This window comes from Artemia franciscana, chromosome 11 (genome assembly GCF_032884065.1).
Source record: "Artemia franciscana chromosome 11, ASM3288406v1, whole genome shotgun sequence".
NCBI lineage: Eukaryota > Metazoa > Arthropoda > Branchiopoda > Anostraca > Artemiidae > Artemia > Artemia franciscana.
This window is the reverse complement of record NC_088873.1, coordinates 44,625,711-44,650,511: the sequence shown is the minus strand read 5'-3', so window position 1 is coordinate 44,650,511 and position 24,801 is coordinate 44,625,711. Positions and strand designations below refer to the sequence as shown.

The 24,801-nt window shown below is 39.9% G+C and overlaps 1 long non-coding RNA gene, 1 other non-coding gene and 1 pseudogene across 2 annotated transcripts in view; 2 read left to right on the top strand and 1 right to left on the bottom strand.

Moving 5' to 3' along the window:
• LOC136033274 (uncharacterized) overlaps positions 1 to 24,801 on the bottom strand; it is a 166,300-nt gene that overhangs the window by 11,848 nt on the left and 129,651 nt on the right. The window lies entirely within an intron of this gene.
• LOC136033398 (small subunit ribosomal RNA) lies at positions 8,532 to 10,337 on the top strand. The gene has a single exon (XR_010618926.1). It is a non-coding gene; the product is annotated as a small subunit ribosomal RNA (ribosomal RNA).
• LOC136033400 (5.8S ribosomal RNA) lies at positions 11,431 to 11,585 on the top strand (annotated as a pseudogene).

The window sequence follows — 24,801 nt, the reverse complement described above, 5'->3', positions numbered from 1 at the left end:
CAATGAAGAGGGTTTGAATGTATTCAAATGTATGGATGGTGATGACAAGGATATGGCTATCGATGAACTCACGACAACTTATACACCCTTTTTGACTATCATAGATCAAAAAGAAGATATAGAAAAACTAATTGATGAGGAAGACAAAGATTACTTTGACAGCGAAGAGGATGATGAGATCACTCAGCATAGTTTCGACAGAAGTTAAGCTGCCAATGAATTTTTCTACCGAAAATATACTGCCAATGAATAAGCTTCTGTGAAGTTTGTTTTAGTTTTTAGACATTTTTACTTTTTATTAATTAAAAAATATTATTTATTATTAATTATAAATATTACTAAATTTATTATATTAATTATTATTTTTAAGTTGCTTCATTCTTGCTAAGAAATATACTGCACCAGTTGCCGTGGATTTTGCGTCCTCGACGTTACATGATTGGGGCTCTGGATAGGATTTTAAAGAGTGTTACACAATATTTCAGGTCCAGTGCGTGATTCCTCGGCGAGCGGTTGAAATCGGAAAAAAAGCGGGAAATATTTAATAAGGGCGAGAAATACCCCGTCACTCATCAGTCTCAAGTCAGTCCCAGAGGCGTAAAACTTAACTCTTGTCAAAGAAGAAAAAGAAATCGAGAAAAAATTGTTCGAACGAAAAAGTATTCTTTTCCTTAGAAACGGTATATCTACCATATGAATATTCTCATCCTTCAGTCATTTAATCTCTAAATCTTTTCAATTCAGAAAATGTTGATGTAAGTGAAAAAGATGGCTACTTTGAACAATTTATCCGCAACAACCAAACACTCTGAAAACGTGCATTTTTCAATTTATTCTAGTGAATACTTATTTTATAGATTTGACTTCCAAATTATTATATAGTAAATTATTATAATAGTAAATTATTATTTTACTGTATTTATTATTGTGCTTTGGTTTTCTGTAAACCGTAAAATCAGGTTTATTCACAATACGTATTATCAATACATCTAGAGAAGGTATTTTTCCATCTGTTTCGGTCTCTAGAGTGAATTGCACGTAAAATCTTCTATCGTCAAATATAAATGCTCTAGAAAACTTTTAAGTTCATTTTCGAAATAATTCCAAACTGGAATTACGTCGTCCATGAAGTGTCCCCAAAACACATGATTAAGAAAATACGAATCTAGTGCCCAATTTTCAAGATGGTTAACGAAATTTTTTGCGAGTATGCCTGATAGAGGTGCTTCCATAGGAAAGCCCGTTTTTTTGTTTGTAATATGAATTTCGAAACTGGAAGTGCATGAAGTATTTGTAACGTAATTTAACCAAATGCATGAGAACATCAATGTCTAGACCTATCGCTGACTCTTCAATTAGATGATAATTGTTTTCCAGTTTATTTTGTAATAATTGTTCAGATTTTGAAACATCAATCCTATGGGAGCACCTATATCAGGCCTACTCGCAAATATTTTCGTCGAGAATCTTGAAAATTGGGCTTTAGATTCGTATTTTCTTAATCATGTGTTTTGGGGACGTTTCATGGACGACATAATTTCAGTTTGTAATTATGGTGAAAGTGAACTTAATGGTTTTCTAGAACATTTAAATACTTTAAATACGATAAAACCTGCAATTCACTCTAGATACCTAAAGAGATGGAAAAATACTTTTCTTAGATGTACTGATAATACGTAGTGTGAATAAACTTGATTTTACGGTTTACAGAAAACTTAAGCATAATAATAGATACCTTCACTTCAAATCTAACCATCCTCCACAGGTTAAAAGAGGTGTGGTAATATATCTTGTGGATAGAGTACTTAATATCTGTTCAGAGCCGTATGTTAAAAAAGAATTAAATTTTATTACAGACATACTTTTTGGCAACGGGTACGCAATTTCTCTCATAAATACTGTTATTGCTCAAGGATTAAAGATACATTCTTCTGAAGCCTTAAATCCCACACCAGTAAACAATTCGAAAAAACCCACAAGCACGATTTACCTACCTTATATTCCGAAAATTACTTCAAAACTGAAAAAATTTGTTTAAAAAATATTTTGCGTGATGTATTCACAAGTAATTTAAGCATAATGAATCTTCTCAATTCTGGTAAGGATAAAACCCCAGTTACTCGTCTACGAGGGGTGTATCAAATACAATCTAGTTGTGGAAATTATTACATTGGTCGAACCCACCAAAATTTAGGAACAAGATTACAGCAACACAAAGAAAGTATTGAAAAAGCATTAAAATCTAAAAATAACTCCATATCTTTCGATTCAGCTTTAAGTAATCATATTTTTGAAAATCCAAACCATTATGTTCTATTTGACGAAACAATTCTAATTAGCAATGACCTAGGAATCAAACAAACTGTCCGTGAGGCAATCGAAATCAGACGATACTTAAATAATAATACATCCCTAAGTAGAAACTTGGGTGAATACACACTCAACCCTATGTACACAAAATTAATTATAGAAAATAATCTAATTCAAAATAAAACAAAAATTGGAACGAACAAAAACAAGCCCGATCCCCGAAGAACTATCAGATTAGCTGCAGAGAAGGCAAATATCGCAATAAGAGATTATTCCAATTTTTAATAAATACAGTTAATGAAATGAATGAACCTTTTTAGCTTGTAAAATGTTAGATTTTATCACACAGTCTTGGATGAACTTTTCGTTAAGAAGTAATGATGCCAAGGCTATTTAAAAAATAAAAAAATATTTTTAACGGAGAACTTTTATTGTAAGTGTTTTATTGTTTTTTATTTTCTTTGCTGAAGACGGCCCATAGATATAGGGCCAAAATATTCAAATAGGTTTTGTTGGTTCACTGTCTTGGGAAAAAAGTCTTCATTATTCTCTCTTTTTTGTTGTATTATGGAAAGGCAGTGTGGTCTTCGTCATTATACATATATATATATATATATATATATATATATATATATATATATATATATATATATATATATATATATATATATATATATATATATATATATATATATATATATATATATATATATATATATATATATATATATATATATATATATATATATATATATATATATATATATATATATATATATATATATATATATATATATATATATATACATATATATATACATATATATATATATATATATATATATATATATATATATATATATATATATATATATATATATATATATATATATATATATATATGTATGTATGTATGTGTGACTGAAATTATTTGTAATTTTATTTTTAGGTTGGAGCTTTGAAAATTTTCCACCATAAAAAAATAATAAAAAAGTGTAAGAGTAACACTTAAAGATGAACAAAATGTATACCGAGATGAACCACGACAGCGACAGCTGGAAGATGTTCCTCCAGAAAGAGGATGCAGTACGCTCGGCACACAATGTGTACAATTCAATCAATGAAAGCAAAGAATGTAAGCATAAAGATCCATTACCTATCCTAATTACAAACACACTCTTCTTCTTTACATTTGTATCTAAATTATAATTAATTGCAATAGTTTTCTCTAAGTAAATGAATGTGTATACTACTGAAATAAAGTTAATATTTAAATAATTTTCCCATTTATTTAAGAACATTCTGTTTAAAAATGTTTTTTGTATTGTTTTTAGAATTTGTTATAAGGTATCATTATGCCCAACTTCCTTTGATAATGCACACTCACTTGATTCTAGCACAAAATATGGCTTTAAAAACGTATTACCACTTTTCTTAGGGTTAATAATTTTTGCCAGTTTAGTTCTGTTTCTAATATTTCTCCCGATCCGGGAAACAAATCTTTTTGTAGTCATGGATTTTCTTTTTGTATGACCTCTTCTAATAACATTAAATGTATTCATGATACAAAAATAGAAGTTTTCACAAAATAATTAAAAAATTACATATACTAATATACAATTTAAATAACTAAAAAAATAATGTACGTGGATTTACAACTAATGCTCAGCAAATAATTATATTGTATTGTAATTCAACTATTTTTTAAGATCTATAAGTGTAATAGATCAAAAATTTTGGAAAATTATAAGAAACGAATATTTTCGAAAAATTAGTTAATTGAAGTCCAATAATTTAAAAATATGAAACTTTTAGCAATGAACCAGTTCTAAAACAAACTCAGTGCATAAAAGAATCGTAATAGTGCTCTCTCCTATTTGTTTTAAAGCTGACGTTAAATAACTCAGTATTCAGCTAAGGTTGCCAATATTCCCGTCAGTTTAGAGAGGGGATGGACGCTAATGATACGGGACAAAATAGATAATTTTATTTGCTTTTACACCTCCCTAAACTTATTTTGCTTTGACAGTAGTTTACTTGAAAAATTACAACAATACTTGAAAATTTTCCTCTCATGCATGTCACTCCACAATGCCGAATTAGAGTCAACCTGTTGAGGTTCGAACAGGTTCATTCACGGTGGGGGAAGGGGGAAGCAGATATAGTGACAAATTTGGCAATCTATTTACAACTGATTACCGCCAAAGAAATGAATATGAATGGAAATAAGAGTCCAATTCAAGGCCTACAAGGGCCTCCTGCAATCTGCCTCGACTCTTATGCAAGTGAACTTGCAATTATACACCAAGGGATTTGGGCCAGAAACAAAAAATTCAACTGTCTGTAATTGACTACAAAAAGTGCAGTGGACATGGGCTAGATTGGAACCCCATATGAGAATGAGTATATTGTTGGTATGTGTGAAGCGGATGGTTACTACCACTTGAGCAATGGTCTAACCATTGACGGCTTTAAGGATTCGTGCTTTAAGCACCAAACAAAGGCTCAATGAAATGCCAGATGAAAGAGGAATATGGTGTTGGTATGGGCTTAGAGCAATAGGTTACCGCTAGAGCAACGGGTCTAACTAGCCTCGGCTTGAAGGCATCCGTGCCTCAAGTGGTGAACATGGGCATAAGAAAGGACTATATTGTTGGTCTACTGTTTAGCAATTGATTGCCGCTAAAGAAACAGTATAACCATTCAACGGCTTTAAGCATCCGAACTCTAAGCGGTGGGCATAAGCTAGATGGGATGACTGTCTGACCGTCTGGTATTTATTAGCGGAAGAGAGAGCGAGAGAGAAGCTTGAATGCTCTACAGTGGACATGGGCTGGATGGGAACCCCATATGAAAATGACTATATAGTTGGTCTAACCATTGACGGCTGTAAGGATTCGTGCTTTAAGCGGCGAACATGGGCTCAATGAAATCCCATATGAAAGAGGAATATAGTGTTGGTATGTGCTTAGAGCAATGGGTTACCGCGAGAGCAACAGTCAAACTAGCCTCGGCTTGAAGGCATCCGTACTTTAAGCGGTGAACCTGAGCACCATGCCTAAGCACCTAGGTATGTGTGTGTAGCGGAGGGTTATTACCACTTGAGCAATGGTCTAACCATTGACGGCTTTAAGGATTCGTGCCTTAAGCGGCAAACACGGGCTCAATGAAATACCCTATGAAAGAGGAACATGGTGTTGGCATGTGCTTAGAGCAATGGGTTACCGCTAGAGCAACGGTCTAACTAGCCTCGGCTTGAAGGCATCCGTTCTTTAAGCGGTAAAACATGGGCATAAGAAAGTACTATATTGTTGGTCTACTGTTTAGCAATTGATTGCCGCTAAAGAAACAGTCTAACCATTCCAACGGCTTTAAGCATTCGTACTTTAACCGGTGGGAATAAGCTAGATGGGATGACTGTCTGACTGTCTGGTATTTATTAGCGAAAGAGAGAGCGAGAGAGAAGCTTGACTGCTATACAGGGGACAGGGGCTAGATGGGAACCCCATATGAAAATGACTATGTTGTTGGTATATGTGTAGTGAATGGTTATTACCGCTGAGTGTGCATGTGTCCAGAATTCGAAACTTTTAACAAGGAAAGTTGACTAAAATGCCAGTGGGAGACCCAATGAGAGAGAGCTCTAGTGTTCCCTTTCCTTGGCACCAGGGTGCTTGACTAGGATAAGAGTTTGAAATCACTTGTTGGTTATAAGCCAGTCAGGCCGCTTGATTCAGTACCCATGTTGAAAAATTTTCAAAGTGTGTTTAATTAATTAAAATTATAAATTTGCAACCGGAACCCCTGCCGATAATCCACAGACCTTATATGAGGGGGTCACTATCCAAATGAAAAAATAGTGAAAAATGATATTGGCCAAGAGTGATGGGCTGAGCTGAGGCAATGATTAGACACTCTGTGGAAAGTTACTGGAGACAGCGGGCACCCCCTCCCCGCCTATCCCGAAGCGAGAGCGAGAAGCTTGAATGCTATACAGTGGACATGGGCTAAATGGGAACCCCCATATGAAAATGAGTATATTGTTGGTATGTGTGAAGTGGATGGTTACTACCACTTGAGCAATGGTCTAACCATTGACGGCTTTCAGGATTCGTGCCTTAAGCGGCAAACATGAGCTCAATGAAATACCCTATGAAAGAGGAATATAGTGTTGGTATGTGCTTAGAGCAATGGCTTACCGCCAAAGCAACAGTCTAACTAGCCTCGGCTTGAAGGAATCCGTTCTTTAAGCGGTGAACTTGGGCGCGAAAAAGGACTATATTGTTGGTCTATGTTTAGCAATTGATTGCCGCTAGAGAAACAGTCTAACCATTCAACGGCTTTAAGCATCCGTACTTTAAGCGGTGGGCATAATCTAGATGCGGTAACTGTCTGACTTTCTGGTATTTATTCATTAATTAAACTATTTGCAGAACTTTGATTTGTGTGTAGCGCTTGGCTACCGCTGAGGCAACAGTCTAATCAATCATGTCTCTAAGCATTTGAAACCTGTGTATCTGTACTCAGTTGATGAGTGTGCAAATGTGCGGCATTGGAAACTTTTAACAAGGAAAGTTGACTAGAATGCCAGTGGGCGACCCAATGAGAGAGAGCTCTAGTTCTCCCTTTCATTTGCACTAGGGCTTGTGACTAGGATAAGAGTTTGAAATTGATTGTTGGTTATAAGCCAGTCAGGCCACTTGATTCAGTACCCATGTTGAAAAATGTTCAAAGTGTGTTTAATTAATTAAAATTATAAATTTGCAACCGGAACCCCCGCCGATAATCCCCAGACCTTATATGAGGGGGTCACCACCCAAAAGAAAAAATGGGGCTTGATAAATGGAAGCCGTAGACACGGGCTAAAGTGGATCTCAGTCTAAGTGAGCCTGTTGTTGGTATTGGTGTAGCCCATGGTTACCGCTTGAGCAACGGTCTAACCATTCACGGCCTTAAGCATCCGTGCACCTGTGTAGCTGTACTCAGTGGATGAGTGTGATTGTGTGTGGGATTAGAAACGTATAGCAAGGAAAGTTGACTAGCATACCCGTGGGAGACTCAAGGAGAGAAAGAGAGAGCTCTAGTATTCCCTTTGATTTCCACTTGATCTTGACTGGTATGTTTTGGTCTGTTTGTTGTCACGGCAAAGTTCGCACTAGTTGCACCAATTGGTGTGTCAAACTTTGACAGATCAAAACTGTCACTTCTCACTTGTATAGAGAAGTCAGGCGAGAGTTTGGCCTTAATGTATATATGAAAATGGGCATTGATACTGCTTGTTGGTCCACCTAGCCAGTCCGATTGAGTTGATCCAATCACCCTGTTGAAAAATGTTAAAAAGTGTGTTTAATTAATTAAAATTATAAATTTGCAACCGGAACCCCTGCCGATAATCCCCAGACCTTATATGAGGGGGTCAATATCCAAAAGAAAAAATGGGGCTTGATAAATGGAAGCCGTAGACACGGGCTAAAGTGGATCTCAGTCTTAAAGCCGTTGAATGGTAACCATGTGTAGCACATGGTTACCGCTTGAGCAACGGTCTAACCATTCACGGCCTTAAGCATCCGTGCCACCTGTGTAACTGTATCTAGCTGATGAGAATTGAAAGGAAATGGTGAGGCATGGGTGATGGGCTAGTGTGCCAGGAGAGACCCCAAGGAGAGAGAGCCAATGTGCCTTTCATCTCCTTTAGGGCTTGTCTGGTTACTTTAGCTCAATTGTTGTCACGGCAAGGCTCTATCAGTTGCACTAAAGAGTGAATTGAATCACGAGCCCAATAAAGGAAAAATTCTCTAGTGGAAATGTGTCAAGGAAAAGTCTGTTTGAAATTGGCAAATGTTAGTTGGACCATCCAACTGCTACCAGCGAAAGGCCTTTTGGCGATTGTTTGTGCAAGCATAGTGGTTTTGATGGTGCTAGGATTGCGAGAGGACTGCTTTCCAATGGGTTAGCACCTTTAAAACACTATAAACTGATGAGGGGTTCAGAGCGATTGGGTTGGGAACCCCAGGGTATCACTCTGATCCAAACATCTGTTGAGCTAGACGCATCTTGGATAGTGTGGAATCCTTGATTCGGTAATGATTTTGGTATCATTGGAGCCTGTGACTAATGGGATTATAGGGTCTTGAAAGGACATGGCAAGGTGGCCAACTCCTAGAGGGAAATCTCATTGTTTCAATGCGTTTCTAATGTGCCTGATGGTAATGTGAATGTGTTACCTGGTTGATCCTGCCAGTAGCATATGCTTGTCTCAAAGATTAAGCCATGCATGTCTAAGTACAAGCCCCCAGTGGGCGAAATCGCGAATGGCTCAATAAATCAGTTATGGTTCCTTAGATCGTACTATATCCTACTTGGATAACTGTGGTAATTCTAGAGCTAATACATGCACAATAGCCCCAACTTCACGGAAGGGGTGCTTTTATTAGATCAAGACCAATCGGGCTTCGGCTCGTCTCTTAGTGACTCTGAATAACTATAGCCGATCGCACGGTCTCGCACCGGCGACGTGTCTTTCAAATGTCTGCCTTATCAACTTTCGATGGTAGGCTATGCGCTTTTCATGGTTGCAACGGGTAACGGGAATTGGGGTTCAATTCCGGAGAGGGAGCCTGAGAAACGGCTACCACATCCAAGGAAGGCAGCAGGCGCGCAAATTACCCACTCCCAGCACGGGGAGGTAGTGACGAAAAATAACGATGCAGGACTCATCCGAGGCCCTGTGATTGGAATGAGTACACTTTAAATCCTTTAGCGAGGATCCATTGGAGGCAAAGTCTGGTGCCAGCAGCCGTGGTAACTCCAGCTCCAATAGGGTATATTAAAGTTGCTGCGGTTAAAAAGCTCGTAGTTGGATATGGGTCTCGGTCGGGTGGTGCCGCCTCACGGTGGTCACTGCCTCGATCGGACAATTCATTGGATCGTTCGGGGTGCTCTACCTAGTGTCCTGGGTGGCCGATACGTTTACTTTGAACAAATTAGAGTGCTTAAAGCAGGTGCACCGCGCCTGAATATCACAGCATGGAATGATGGAATAGGACCTCGGTCTTATTATGTTGGTTTTCTGGACTTGAGGTAATAGTTAACAGAGACAGACGGGGGCATTCGTACTGCGATGCTAGAGGTGAAATTCTTGGACCAACGCAAGACGAACAACTGCGAAAGCATTTGCCAAGAATGTTTTCATTAATCCAGAACGAAAGTTAGAGGTTCGAAGGCGATCAGATACCGCCCTAGTTCTAACCATAAACGATGCCAACCAGCGATCCGCGGACGTTACTTGAATGACTCCGTGGGCAGCTTCCGGGAAACCAAAGTGTTTGGGTTCCGGGGGAATTATGGTTGCAAAGCTGAAACTTAAAGGAATTGACGGAAGGGCACCACCAGGAGTGGAGCCTGCGGCTTAATTTGACTCAACACGGGAAACCTCACCAGGCCCAGACACTGGAAGGATTGACAGATTGAGAGCTCTTTCTTGATTCAGTGGGTGGTGGTGCATGGCCGTTCTTAGTTGGTGGAGCGATTTGTCTAGTTAATTTCGATAACGAACGAGACTCTAGCCTGCTAAATAGACGATGGATCCTAGTCGTGGATCGCTCTTCTTAGAGGGACAAGTGGCATTTAGCCATATGAGAGTGAGCAATAACAGGTCTGTGATGCCCTTAGATGTCCTGGGCCGCACGCGCGCTACACTGGAAGAATCAGCGCGTCCTCCCTGTCCGAGAGGACCGGGTAACCGCTGAACCTCTTTCGTGGTTGGGATTGGGGACTGCAAGGATCCCCATGAACCAGGAATCCCTAGTAGGCGCAAGTCATTAGCTTGCGTCGATTACGTCCCTGCCCTTTGTACACACCGCCCGTCGCTACTGAAGATTGAATGATTTAGTGAGAACTTCGGACGACTCGCCAGGGCAGCCTCCGGGCCACTCGTGGTGTGGTTGAAAGTTGTTCAAACTTGATCCTTTAAAGGAAGTAAAAGTCGTAACAAGGTTTCCGTAGGTGAACCTGCAGAAGGATCATTAGCGTTTGATAAACGAGAAGGAGACTTCTTGGCCTTGTGTGGTCAGTAGTTTTATTCCGAATCGTTGTTATTGATACACGTCCCCGTGTTTGATGTTTGAGGTGCACAAGTAGGTTTAGCCTATTGTCAGGGGGTAGTACCCTTGTGCAGCATCATTCATGGGGGCCATTCGTTGAGCAAAGTAGTGCTCAACGGAGTCTTGAGGAATGGTGGGCTTTGACGGCAGTCCATTGTGGTGGATTGCCTAAAAAGTTTGGTTTGTTGACTAATGGAGAATCGGTGAGACCATTGACTGACTTTGAGGACTGGAACTAGCTCTGTAGTGGGGGCTCTCAGAGGAGTGGGAGCATGCAAAGCTTGTGAAGGTAGCCAGTCAATGGGATTACTTTGACGTCCCTGTTGAGACAAACCCAACACTGAGGTGAGTGTTGCTGCCTGTGTTTATGGGGGATCTCGAGATGATATACTGGGTTATTGTCTCGAGGTCTTGGTATCTGTGGCCATTATTCTAGGTTGGTAGTAGGATTTTTGGAGGCACTACTAGATTGGGACCTTGCTTTTGCAGACGGGGGCTCTTGTGAGGAGACGAGAGCCTGCAAAGCTTGTTACATATCTTGAGTTGTGTATGAGGGCCAAAGTCATGCCTTCTGAAAAATAATGGACATTCGATTAGTAACACTGTGGTAGTTGCTGCTCCAGCAACATTTTGGTGGGGCCCGGGAAGCACTCTTTACCCCTCCTGAGGGCCCAAGTGGTGCGAGACAAAGGGATTGGCTTGGTCAAAAGAGAGGCGCGGAAGTCCTCAGGTGAGCCAAAGTCTTGCACTGCGACTGCACTAATGTAGCATCGATTTTGCAAGCAATATGCCAACATGCTCTTGAAATCTCGATGTATATTTTCTACGTGTGAATTCGTAGTGAAAAATAGTCATATTGGGGACTAGAGTGGCTCTGTGATTCAAGGATCATGGATACCACTCCGCGAGACTAAAGGGAGTGAAGGTGAGCTTGCCCCAATAGAGCATGGCTTGAGGTGTGCAAGGGTGCAACTGCATTGGCCTTGTTTGAGGGAGAATTTGAAACATTCATTAGAATGACCCTGGAGGATGGATCACTTGGCTCACATTACGAAGACGAACGCAGCTAGATGCGTGATTCCATGCGAACTGCAGGACACATGGAACGTCTATATTTTGACCGCAAATTGCATGTCCAGCCTTTGAGCTTGGACTACGTCTGGCTGAGAGACGGATGTTTTTATCATACGATATTTGGGTACCGTCACTGCGAGGCTCCTTGCTTCTATAGGGCCGTTGATTTCAACGCCTATATAGAATGCAAGCGATCTCGTCAAGTTTTGTGTCAACTGTTAATGTTGAGAGAATTTGGTGAGAGGGTATTTGGTCTCGCTTACTGGTCTCATTTGCCTTTTTGTTGTGGGCTATTGATTAAGGGAATCAATAGTACAAGGAGTGCAAGCGATCTCATCAAGTAAGACAAGGCCCAGGGTTATGCCTCTTGTGGATCACCCTTTTACTTGTCACCCAACGGGGTAATGGTAACTGAGCTCCTTTTTGGTGGAACTTAGAGGAGGTGTTACAGATTGTGGGTGCACAGAGTATTAAGGGCCCAATGAGGATGAAAATCCAAAATCTTCTTGGCTAAAACACTTTGACTGACAGCCTTTTGTCACAGGTATGGACTGCTATGACTTTGGTAGTAGGAAATTGGTTTATTTGATGTTGAACTGTTGACTCCAAGGGGCATGCTGGCATTACTGGGTTTGTGGTGACCAGGTGACTTTGGTGATTGGTTTGAAAAACAAATGACCCTGTCAGTTTATGAAACCCCCCGGCCTCAGCTCAGGCGAGACGACCCGCTTGACTTAAGCATATTAGTCAGCGGAGGAAAAGAAACTAACAAGGATTCCCTTAGTAGCGGCGAGCGAAGAGGGAAAAGCCCAGCACTAAGGGTCAATTGTATCCTTCGGGAGGCAATTTCGACCGATGCAGTGTTTGGGAGCCTCGTAAGACCGTCGCTTGTCCAGTCTAAAGTCCTCATGAATGTGGCCCGATTGCCCAGAGAGGGTGTCAGGCCCGTAGGACGGATGAGCGCTCGGCATTCCGAGGTCTCTCTAGAGTCGTGTTGCTTGAGAATGCAGCGCTAATCAGGTGGTAAACTCCATCTAAGTGTAAATATGAATGTGAGACCAATAGAAGACAAGTACCGCGAGGGAAAGTTGAAAAGAACTCTGAAGAGAGAGTTAAACATTGCGTGAAATCCTCCAGGGGTTTAAAACGGAAGGACTTTCGAAGTTCGAGTCATCTTCGGGATCAGTGTCGTGGGTAGCGAGTGCTGATGTGATGGGCTGAGGGCAGCTTTGGCTGTTCTCTGGTCATGTTGGTCATCTACGTTGCTCACGGCGTGTATTCCCGGGTGGATTCGTAATCCGCGCGTGGCTGGAACGGTGTCAAAGGACCAAGTGCTTTTGTTGCTTCGGCTTCAGGACGCTCGATTCCCGGCAACGATTCGGCCCGGCTTCTGTTGCTGGGAGCCCTTTTGTGGGTCTCCTGGGTGAGCGGAGAGTAGGCGAGTTCCTTCCGACCCGTCTTGAAACACGGACCAAGGAGTCTAACTTGTGTGCGAGTCGTAGGTCGATGAGAAGAGCGATGGCGGAATGAAAGTTAAGGTATTGCTTGCAATGCTGATGGGAGATCCTTCTCCACTGGAGAGGGCGCATCCCAGGGGCGTCGTGATCCCGTTGCGGATGCGACGCACCTAGAGCACACATGTTGGGACCCGAAAGATGGTGACCTATGCCTGGCCAGGTCGAAGTCAGGGGAAACCCTGATGGAGGACCGAAGCGATTCTGACGTGCAAATCGATCGTCGGAGCTTGGTATAGGGGCGAAAGACTAATCGAACCATCTAGTAGCTGGTTCCTCCCGAAGTTTCCCTCAGGATAGCTGGCACTCAAGCAAAGGAGACGGGAGTCTCATCCGGTAAAGCGAATGATTAGAGGCCTTGGGGCCGTAACGGCCTCAATCTATTCTCAAACTTTCAATGGGTGAGATGCCTTGCCGACCGTGGTGTTGTTAGCGGCAAGGATTTCGGATCCGAGTGCCCAGTGGGCCACTTTTGGTAAGCAGAACTGGCGCTGTGGGATGAACCAAATGTCCAGTTAAAGCGCCAAACCCAACGCATATTCCCGATCCCACGGAAAGGAGTTGGTTGCTCCAGACAGCAGGACGGTGGCCATGGAGGTCGGAAACCGCTTAGGAGTGTGTAACAACTCACCTGCCGAAGCAACTAGCCCTTAAAATGGGAGGCGCTTTAGCATTGTGCTGATACCGGACCGCCGGTCGCAGAGCTCGTCGATCCTTGGTGATCGTCGCTGACGCGCAGGTGAGTAGGGAGGTCGCACTGGTTTTGTTGAAGGGTTTGGGCGCGAGCCTGCCTGGAGCGGCCAGTGGCGCAGATCTTGGTGGTAGTAGCAACTACTCGAGAGAGATCCTTGAGGCCTGACGTGGGGAAGGGTTCCATGTGAACAGTGGTTGGACATGGGTCAGTCGGTCCTAAGCCCAACCTGAAATGGTAGCACAAGACGAGCGTTGAACGAAAGAGACACGAAGTGTTGATCGCAAAGCGTGAGGCTCGTGGCAAGGGCGAAAGGGAATCCCGTTTTTATTCGGGAACCTGGTTGGGGTAACGTTCGGATCCTCGTATCCGTCTTGGCAACGAGAATTGGCCGTGGGAAGCTGGCGGGAGAGCCGGGAAGAGTTTTCTTTTCTGTGTAAGGGAGATACAAACCCTGCAATTCCTCCGCGGAGAGATAGGGTTAATCTTTCGAAGAGCGTAGCACTTGAGCGACGTCCGTGCATTCTTGTCGGTCCTTGAAAACCATGGTGAGGGCCACGTCTACTCCTCCCACCAGACCGGACCGATAACCGCATCAGGTCCCCAAGGTGAACAGCCTCTAGGCGATAGATGAATGTAGGTAAGGGAAATCGGCGAATTGGACCCTTAACTTCGGGATAAGGATTGGCTCTGAAGGTTGAGGGTGTCGGGATTGGAGCAAGATGCGACTGGCTACCGACTTGGGCTTGGGTGCTCACAAGGGTGCTCGATCCCTTCTCAAGCTGGTCGTGGACGGCCCAAGCAGTGTTCTTAGCGCCTTGCTTCGGCTCGATGCGGAGCCTCGGCGCCCAATGAACGACCAACTCAGAATTGGCCGCGGAATGAGTAATATAGTGATAAATTTCCAAACCAAAGCCGGTAGAGGACGGGTTAAATGCTGTCAGTCAAAGGCAACAACTACCAAAGGCGTCCCCTTTAAGGAGGCAGGTATCCCCCTTACAACTGCCCAGGGTGTAACAAGTCAGGTTTAATGGTTACACTCTGGAACTTGCCTGACGGTTGGGGTTTGGGAGTAAAATAAGCCAAGACGGACAATGGTGAATACTATGGGATGTATAGAGTGTGAGAAGGGTCTCACATTCAGTTTAATCGCCAGTCCCGAGCCCATTACTCTCAGTAGGCACCTCCCTCCAATTGGGACCCCGGGAAAACGTCATAGTGTGTAGGAAGGAAAGGAAGGTAGGAAAGGGGTGGAGCACCCTCGCTCCCCATATTTATGAGAGGACTTAGTCCTACCATTGCATATGACCGCAGTGGTGTCTTGGCACTTGTGAGCACTTGTGAGAATTTGGCACTTGTGAGAAGGTCAGAACCTAAAATTAGACTCGGCACTAGAGTTATCGAATTTGCTGTATCTTGTTTATTGGCAATTATTATAAAGATAAACTTGAAAATACAATGTTTCTGTAGTAAAGAAGATAAATTAGTTACATTCGGCGTTTTTTTTTCTTCGTGAATTCTATTGTATTCTTCTTGTTTTATTGTTTCATTGTTGTATTCTTGTTGAATTTTTCTTTTTGATGTTTTATCTTTTTTAGCACATTTTGGAAAAGTGATGAAAATGGGATAATGGTCGCTGTAATATTGTTTTAGGACTCCGGAATGTTGTTGATCAGAAAGTATGTTTGTAAAAATCAGATCTATTGTTGACACGTTAATTGTAGTGGGCTCTTGTATGAGCTGTAGAAGTCGAAGATTACTAAGGGCACGTTGTAAAGTATTGTATTCAGTATTTGTTGTTTCTTTACTGTTTATATTAAAGTCACCTAGTAATATTGTATGACCGCTGTCAATACATGGGGTTAGTAAGTCGCTAATGCAGTTGATGAGTGTATTAATGCGCACGTGGTTTGGCTTGTAAATACAGAATATGAAATTTGTCTGTTGTGGATGCTCTATTGTAACTTTTATTAACTCAATGCTGTTACACCTGTAGTTTTCGACTTTATAAAGCTCTGAGCTAAGGGTTTCAGATACGTACGCAGCCGAGCCATACAGGTTGTTACCTGGGTTATCGTTTCTAAATAGTTTGAAACGGGGCATTGTAAGGGTTTCGCTGTTTATTGAAGGTACAAGTCTTGTTTCCGACAAGAATAGTACGTCTGCTTCAACAAGTCTGGGGTGTACTTTTTAATCTTTAATGTACCTTCGAAGCGATCGAACATTTTAATAAATGACTTTAAAGTTTCTATGGTCGATTTTGTGTGTTTGGTCAGTGAGTGGTACCTGTCGTAGTCTTTTGATCTCTTCTTGTACATCTGGAGATACTGATATCTTTGTTTCATTAAGTTGAACTATCTTCAAACCTTGGAGTGATTTGGCTCTGCTTAAGAAGACATAATGAATGTGAGGAAATGCTCTAGAACCTGTTAGGTCTATTGCTACTTCTTCTAAGGTGTCTCCCTGTGCTATGTGTACGGTCTTGGCAGATGATGGTCTTAAAGGGAATTGGAATCTTTCAATTTCAGTTCCTTCTTTTTTCGTTATTCTGAACATCCTTACTGTGCGGAACATTGGAGTCCAGTCTCTGAGTACTTCATTTGGGAATCTACTTTTGAAGTTGTTTCTAGTAATTTTACCACCATTTTTATCGTTAAACAGGATCCAGATAATATTGTCGCTGAGAGCTTGTACAGTTCCTCCTGATCCATTAGCAAGATTATCAATAACTTCTATGTTGACGGTCAATTCTACGCGTTCCTTAATAACGAGTCTTAAATCAAATGGTAAGCCTTGTGTCTCACTAATTGGTAGATGTTTGACCTTTTCGAGAAGATATTGTTTAACGGATTGGACGACATCACCTTTTACGGAATCTATCGCGGTATAGTGTTTCTTCTCTGTTGTCAAGTTTTGACGCACTACTGCATTAAACTTGTCTACCGAAGTATTGGACATGAAAAGATGTGGAACTGTCAATGGTGCTTTAACGACTTTACTAGTTTGAAACAGTTGAATGTCTTCTTCAGTATGATCTCCAGTTCTTAAACGATTCAAAGCTTCGGCAAATTTTTTGTCTTCTTTTTGTCTCATTATTTCGTCAAGTTCAAACATAATTACGTTATCTTGCCAGAAATTAGGGAGGAGAGCTTCGTATGGGCTAGTAGGAGGTTGGAATACATAACGGTCTGCTACAGGTCGCAACTGGTACAGGTCTCCAAAGAAGAGAATTGATACTCCTCCAAAGTCTTGTTGAGTCCCCATGATTTGTTTTAGTCTACGATTTATCATTTTGAACATGTTCGCTCCTACCATAGATACTTCGTCAGTAATTAAAAGCTTCAGTTTCGTCAATTTTACTCTTAGCTGATTTAGCTTGTCAGCTGTCAAATCTTTGAAGTTTTTCATTCCTTGACTTACTGGTAAAGTTAGTGCGTAGTGTAAAGTTGATCCTCCGATATTACATGCAGCTTTACCTGTTGGTGCACACAACAGTATAGTAGTCTTCTCAGGATCGTGTTCAATATCTTTCTTATGGATCATAAGCAGTAGCTGAACTATTGCTTTAAGTACTTGAGTCTTACCGGTCCCAGCACCTCCAGTTATGAAAATATAGTACGGCTTTTCTTCGTTTCTTGACAGATTCGAAATTGCATCAAAGACGAATCTTTGTTTCGAATTTAGCTGGCGAACTAAAGTTAAGAATTCGGTATTGTTCATTTGAGTGATGCGTGATAGTTCTGCTTCTGAATTATTTATTGATCTGTTAAAGTTCATTCCGATGTCACTGGTGAATCCAGGCATGTCTTGGTTATTTTGGGTGGCATCATATACGTCTTCGTGTTGCACGGATATGGCCACTTCCCCCATTCGGTCATTTTCGTCTACGTCTTCCTCATCAATGTGAATATTTTCAATTTCAGTGGTAGAGTCGTTTTCAAAATAAGATCTAATGTTGTCGATTGCTGCTGAATTTAGGTGGTATGCTAATTTATAAGATGTGGCATTTTCCATCAGACAATTTTCTTTCCTCCAATGCCTGTACAGTAGGAGTAATTCACGGTAGTGATTTTCTTCGTCATTTTCTTTGCTAAATCTCACATATCTAATGATTTTGATTTGTTTCTCAGCCTTAAACTTATTTTACCGGATGTAATATTGCTAATATTACGCTTTCTTAGTTTCATAATGTTGGGTGGATCTATTGACCGTGTATAGTCTTCGCTATCGGATTGGTTAGAATCTTCAGACTCTGATTCGTGACAGTCTTTGGGCTTATTTGTTCACAATATCTATAAAACCTGCACATTCAGCTAGTGAAAGTGATTCTAGTATGGCTGGTCGTTTTTCATATTTGTCAAAAATACTGTTGAAGTATAGTTGATCTGAATTTTTGGGAAGCTTTTTTTATGCTATCCATGTCTTTGAGTAGGAAACAGCGGTCTTCTTTCTTTGCTGTGTTTAAAAATATGAAGGATCGACTGGCTTTCCTCATAGGAAATCCAAGTAAGTACCATGTTGCTTCTTGGACACTCAGCTCTGAATGGTTCAGCAAGACGTTTCCTAGTTTTCGAATGGATTCTTTGATACCTACATTACCTTCTCTAGCTTCTTTCTCTGCTTGAGACATAAGTATGCTTAAGCCCCTTTGGCTTTTTAGCATGTAGAAGGCGATGTATACTGCGCAAGCATATGGATCGAGTACGAATTGAAGATCGTGATTTGATTTCATTGCTTTCAGCAACGTAGTATTGTAATTGTTTACTCTTATTTCAGCGGGAGATCGTTTTAAGAATATCTTCTTTGTTTTCAAGCTTCTTCGTATAGCTTTGATGTACGTTTCTTCATCAGTGTTTAAAATAGTTAGAAAGGCCTCAAAAGTTAGATCAGACCCAAGTTTTAAACTGTTTAGTAATTTTTCGATTTCTTTCCATAATTTCAGGTATTCTAGCTTCTGTTCGAACGTTTCTTCGTTTTCTTCGAATGGTTTTAAGATCTGTGTTCGATTCATTGGAGGTATAGGGAAGTGAATTCTACATTCACTCGTCGTTCACTGCAAATAGGTGAGATCATCTGGACTGTTGGAGCTGGAAATATCGCAGGATGTATATTGGTCTATGTAATTTGCTACCTCTTGTTGATTTTCACTACTTAGTTTCGGTGCATCTTTGACCCATATGAACATATGAATATGTGGAGATCCTCTCTGTTGAAATTCTACTCGAAAAAAATAGTCTGTGCATCCTAGTATATCTTTGTTTTGTAAAAAATTTGAGACGTAAGCGTTCACGATGTGATGAAACTGTCTGGCACAGGTAACAGGGTCGCTGCGTACTAATCTGCACTTTTCTTCCCAAGTTAAAGCTTCAACGTCTTCGTCGGCATAAGTTTTTGCATCGACTATTAGACCCAGAATTTTGAGTAGGAAATTCCACCTTGTTTCAGCGCAAGATACGGAATGAAACCAAGTGGGGATGCCTAGCATTCGTATCATAGCAAACAAATCTTTCTTGGCTGCTTGCCAATATGCAGGCGTTGTTCTAACGCTTTTGAAAGTTTTGTAACCTTCGTCTAAGTTCACAAGTTTCTGGACAAAGGTGTCATTGTGAAAATCTCCAGCCTTTAAATGATTGTTCCCAATACATTTGCGAAGCACAATCTGGCTCTTTTGTTGAATTTCTCTTATCATTTTTTTTTTGCTTGTACGAATATATATTCCGTGTGTTGTCTAAAGCGAGAATCTATGTTGAGTATTTCCCATTTTACGAATTCCGCTTCGGTTACTCGTATTTTGGATGGTTTACATTTTGGTTGTCCGCCATATAAGGTAGGGAAAAAGCTTATCTCGCAGTCTTTGTCAAAGAAAAGACCTTGAGCTCTACTTTGTGATCCTGGCGCTACGCATATTTTATCGATGAGATCTCTGGCGTCAGGGATTAACAATGTATCAAAATTTCCTATCATTTCTGGAGAGTCTTCGACTTCTTCCCACGAAGAAGCATTCAGGTCGGACGGAACTTCTTCAGTATTTTGGGGGTTATTTAAAGTTTGTGATGTTTGAGATCTTTCGTTTGTGTTCTCTATTGTTTGATGAACCGGTAAGCGTAGAGATTCGTTCGGTGATGTTGACCTTGAAGAGCTTAAAGAAGTCTCTTCCTGTGATATCTGTTGGTCATCAGACAGAACAGATTCAAACTCGTTTACTGATATTGATATATTCCGTTCTTTGTAGAGATCACTTGTTGAGCACAGATGATTTAATGCCTGTAAAAGCTTTTGTGGTCTGATATTTCCGTGTCGATAGTCGTGATTATATGCTAAATTTCGTTTGAGTGAAACGAATATTGTTTGACAATTAGCAGTTGTCCTCGGAAGAGCTGAGGTGGTACCTGTGATGTTTGCAGGAACATTTACAATGTTTCCTCTCAATCCCTGTTGTCTCCCACGAGGGAGGGATCTAATTTGCATAAATGGGATATTTAAGGCAATTAATCTTTCTTCCATTGAATTAAGAGTTGATATTACAGGATCGATAGTAGGAATGGCCATTCCATTTGGAACTGATAATGGGGGAATCTTATTTCTTTTTATATACTTTGCACAGGTGAGGCACACCCATGTATTCTCGTTTATTTCTCCCAATGCCATTACGTCTAGAGAAATGTTCTCTTTAGAATATGATATTTTTTGAAGAATAGGTAATAGCTTCGTTGTGTTGACACGATAGCAGAGTTTCGTACAAGACTTGCAGACAAAAGTTGGGCCAGACTCTTTGACTGTGAGGAATTTTTTAATTTGTTCGTCCCTTTGCAAAGTTTTGTTTGCTCGCTTTTGTAGTTTATCAATAATCTTTTCAGATCGTCGGAAGTTCTCGTTACTACGCTTAGCTGCCATCCAATTAGTATCTGCTTGTCTTTTTTTTGTCTGATTTCCGTTTCTTGACGTTTTCGTTCCTTTTCTATCCTGTCTGTTTCTTTTTCCTTTTGACGAAATTCTACATCTTGACGTTTTCGTTCCTTTTCTATCCTGTTTGTTTCTTTTTCCTTTTGACAAAATTTTACATCTTGACGTTTTCGTTCCTTTTCTATCCTGTCGGTTTCTTTTTCCTTTTGACGAAATTCTACATCTTGACGTTTTCGTTCCTTTTCTATCATGTCTGTTTCTTTTTCCTTTTGACAAAATTCTACATCTTGACGTTTTTTTCTTTTTTCAGCTCTATCTGCTCGTCTTTTATTTTGTCTGATTTCCGTTTCTTGACGTTTTCGTTCCTTTTCTATCCTGTCTGTTTCTTTTTCCTTTTGACGAAATTCTACATCTTGACGTTTTCGTTCCTTTTCTATCCTGTCTGTTTCTTTTTCCTTTTGACGAAATTCTACATCTTGACGTTTTTTCTCTTTTTCAGCTCTATCTGCTCGTCTTTTATTTTGTCTTATTTCCGTTTCTTGACGTTTTCGTTCCTTTTCCATCCTGTCTGTTTCTTTTTCCTTTTGACGAAATTCTACATCTTGACGTTTTCGTTCCTTTTCTATCCTGTCTGTTTCTTTTTCCTTTTGACGAAATTCTACATCTTGACGTTTTTTCTCTTTTTCAGCTCTATCTGCTCGTCTTTTATTTTGTCTGATTTCCGTTTCTTGACGTTTTCGTTCCTTTTCTATCCTGTCTGTTTCTTTTTTCTTTTGACGAAATTCTACATCTTGACGTTTTCGTTCCTTTTCCATCCTGTCTGTTTCTTTTTCTTTTTAACGAAATTCTATATCTTGGCGTTTTTTCTCTTTTTCAGCTCTATCTTCTTGTCTTTTCTTTTCTCTGACCGTCTCATTTAGCCTATTTAGTTGTTTCTGAATGTTTTCGGGATTGATGTGAGTCATTGATGATTTTTTCTTCAGTAATAGGAGATAAACGTTTTGGGAATATTTTTCGGGATCAATAGTAATTCGTTTTCGCATCTGATCGTCATAAAGAATCCATTTGTGCATAGTGCATCGTCTAATGTAATCATAATGGCCCGAGTTAGCTGAAGCACCGATGTGAGAAACAGATCCCACTACTGTGTAAGAAGTGTCACCGATTTCGACTGAGCGTTCATTAATCTTGTAAAGACGAGTATCAATTTTTACTACAGAATTACTTTGTCTGTCGAAAGAGTAACGATTCAGGGATAGGATTAGATAATCATTATTGTTTTCAATTACTTCTGTTTTTTGAAGCGATCCTTGTGTGTTACAGGAAGAGCAAATACTATCGAAAAGATTCTCTTGCTGAAAATGTTCTGTGATACATTCATTTAAGCTAGTAGTTCGCTTTTGAGGAATATTAATCAACAAAATTCCAGAATGAGTCTTTTTATCAGATTTCAACTCGTTGCATGTTACGCAGCTTATCTTGGTTTCGACGTTGAAGTCGAATAAACTTCTCATATTAGACGTTTCGGGTAGAGCATTGACCAAACAAATCAGAAATTCACTTGCATCTTGCTGTCGTTGTTCTCCAAACATTCTTATTTGAATTTTTTTCGTCAACAAGTGCTTAGAAGTAACGCTGGTATCAGAGTCTTTGTTGCAATTCGAATATGCGTAACACATTTTTTGTAGCTCGAGTTCCAGGGAATTTGAGAAGCTCCCAGCCATTAAACTGTTCCGAAAGATGTCTGAAGTGATTAAAAGGTTATAAATCGAATTTGCATAGCAGGAAACAGAATCAGAATTTTTGAAATTTCTTAAAGGCAATACGAAGCCCGAGGTATTAGTATTATCTTCAACACTACTTGAGTTTCGTACATTTTCCTCGGACATACTTCAATCAGGTGTTATGTCGAAGCTTATATTTTCGAATTTGGTTGGTTTTATCGTTTTTTTAGTTTACTCTTTTGAATCTAGTTTTGTTGGTAGACGATTTTGTGAATTTACTTTATTTCTTGCTTTATTCTATGCTTGTTTTTCGCTTAATTTCTTTCAGTACTTATAATTTGTTAATTTTTTCGACTTCGTAATAAGAGTTAGTATTCGGGTTAGTATTCGATTTCTTATTCGTATTCGAGTTTCTATTCGTTTTCAAATTCGTATTCGTTTTCGAGTTAGTATTCGTTTTCGTATTCGTTTTCGATTTCGTATTTTTCAATGTTGTAGATCGGATCGAGGTGAGCCTCCTGTTGCACCAGTGCCGAGTAGAATCGGCTACACCAGTGCCGAGTAGAAGCGGCTACACCAGTGCCGAGTAGAAGTGGCTGCACCAGTGCCAAGTAGAAAGCAACTTTACCAGTATCAAGCAGAAGTGACTGCACTAGAGGATGGAGCAAGCTTTGTTTTGCTAAGTAAAGTGAATTGGTCCTGCAAGAGATTGAAAACAATTGAAAATTGGGTTTCTCTGATAAGAAATAAACTATATACAGGGTGGGCCGAAAGTCACTGACCCATTTCAATTTTAAATAACTTTTTTATTTTAACAGTTACATACATGAAATTTTACTATCATAAAGTCAATGTGATGTAAATTGATTTTGTATCACGTACGTATACCGTACGTTGTACGTACATCGTATCACGTTATATACCGTATTTTGTAAGGTACTGGATTTCTCTATAAATAATTTCCAGGATATAATAATAAAAAAATTAAGAAAATAAAAAATATTGAGAAATAAAAAAGGTCAGTGACGTTTGGCACACCCTATACAATTCTTCTAGGCAAAATGGAGTGGCTGAATACTCTTTTCAGTTGTGAGGACTAGAGTATTGAGATAGCTTTAGTATTTGCGATATTAATAATTTATTCCTCCAAGAATAATTCGAGAAAACAGAGGCAAAAATTCGTCATCCAATAATGATGGGCTGTTTTTCAGATCCAAAAGAAAGGAATACTGTTACCAAACAGTTCGTGGTAACGAACTGTACTAAGGAGCGACCCGGCTCAATAGTAAACGGAAGTCTAAAAAACGAAATTTTGATAATAATATATACATAAAAAAATCAGATTTTTATGTTGATTTGAAATATATAAGTGTCATCAAATTTAGTCTAACCCATCAAAAGATACGAGCCAGAGAAAACTTACCATATTTTGGAAATTATGGCGAAACACCCCCTAAAAGTCCTAAAATCTGAACGAAAATCGCATTCAGCGTATCAGTGAACCGCAATGTAGAGGTTTCAAGCTCCTATCTACAAAAAATAAGAAACTTTGTATTTTTTGCCAGAAGACCGATCATGGGTGCGTGTTTATTTTTATTTTGTGTTTTTCCAAGGGATGTTCGTATCGACCGAGTGGTCCTAGAATGTCGCAAGAGGGCTCATTTTAAAGGAAATTTAAGGTTCTAGTGCCCTTTTAAAGTGACCAAAAAATTGGAGGGCACCTAGACCCCTACCATGCTCATTTCCCCCAAAGTCAATGGATTATGAGAAAGCCATTTAACCAAAAAAAAAATGCAAATTTCGTTTTAATTATTCATGTGCGGTGAACTAAAATCAAAAAGTGCAGTAATTCAAAAACGTTCAAAAATTAAATAAAAAAAAAGTTTTTTAACTGCAAGTAAGGAGCGACATTAAGACAAAACGAACAGAAATTATTCCGTATTGAAAAGGGTTATCCCCTACTCAATGCATCACTCTTTACGCTAAAGCTTTTTATTGTTTAAAAAGTACAGTTGTGAGAAAGATTCAAACTGTAGCGTAAAGAGCGATGCATCGAGGAGGGTACAGCACCTTTCATATACAAAATAACTTCTGTTCGTTTTAAGTTTTAATGTCGCTCCTTACTTGCAGTAAAAAAAACTTTTTTTTCTATTAAATAACATGATGAAACCGTACATGAACTTTAAAGCACCCCCCCCCCTGCTTAGTTTAGTTTTTATAATTAGTATATTGTTTTGTTTAGTAACTACGTATTCTTAGTTACTAAGGGTTACTATTGGGTTACTATTAACCCAATAGCAACCCATTCACGAGAGAAAACACACAAATTAAAAGATTTTTTTTCAGTTTGCTGACATCCAATTACTGGCCGAAGAGGAACTGGCCATACTCAAAGAAGCCTCATATACAGCAGTCATCAGTCGACTGGTCAGTCACGGAATTAACATAGACACCACTTTGGAAGATCTAGAAGCACCACTCCT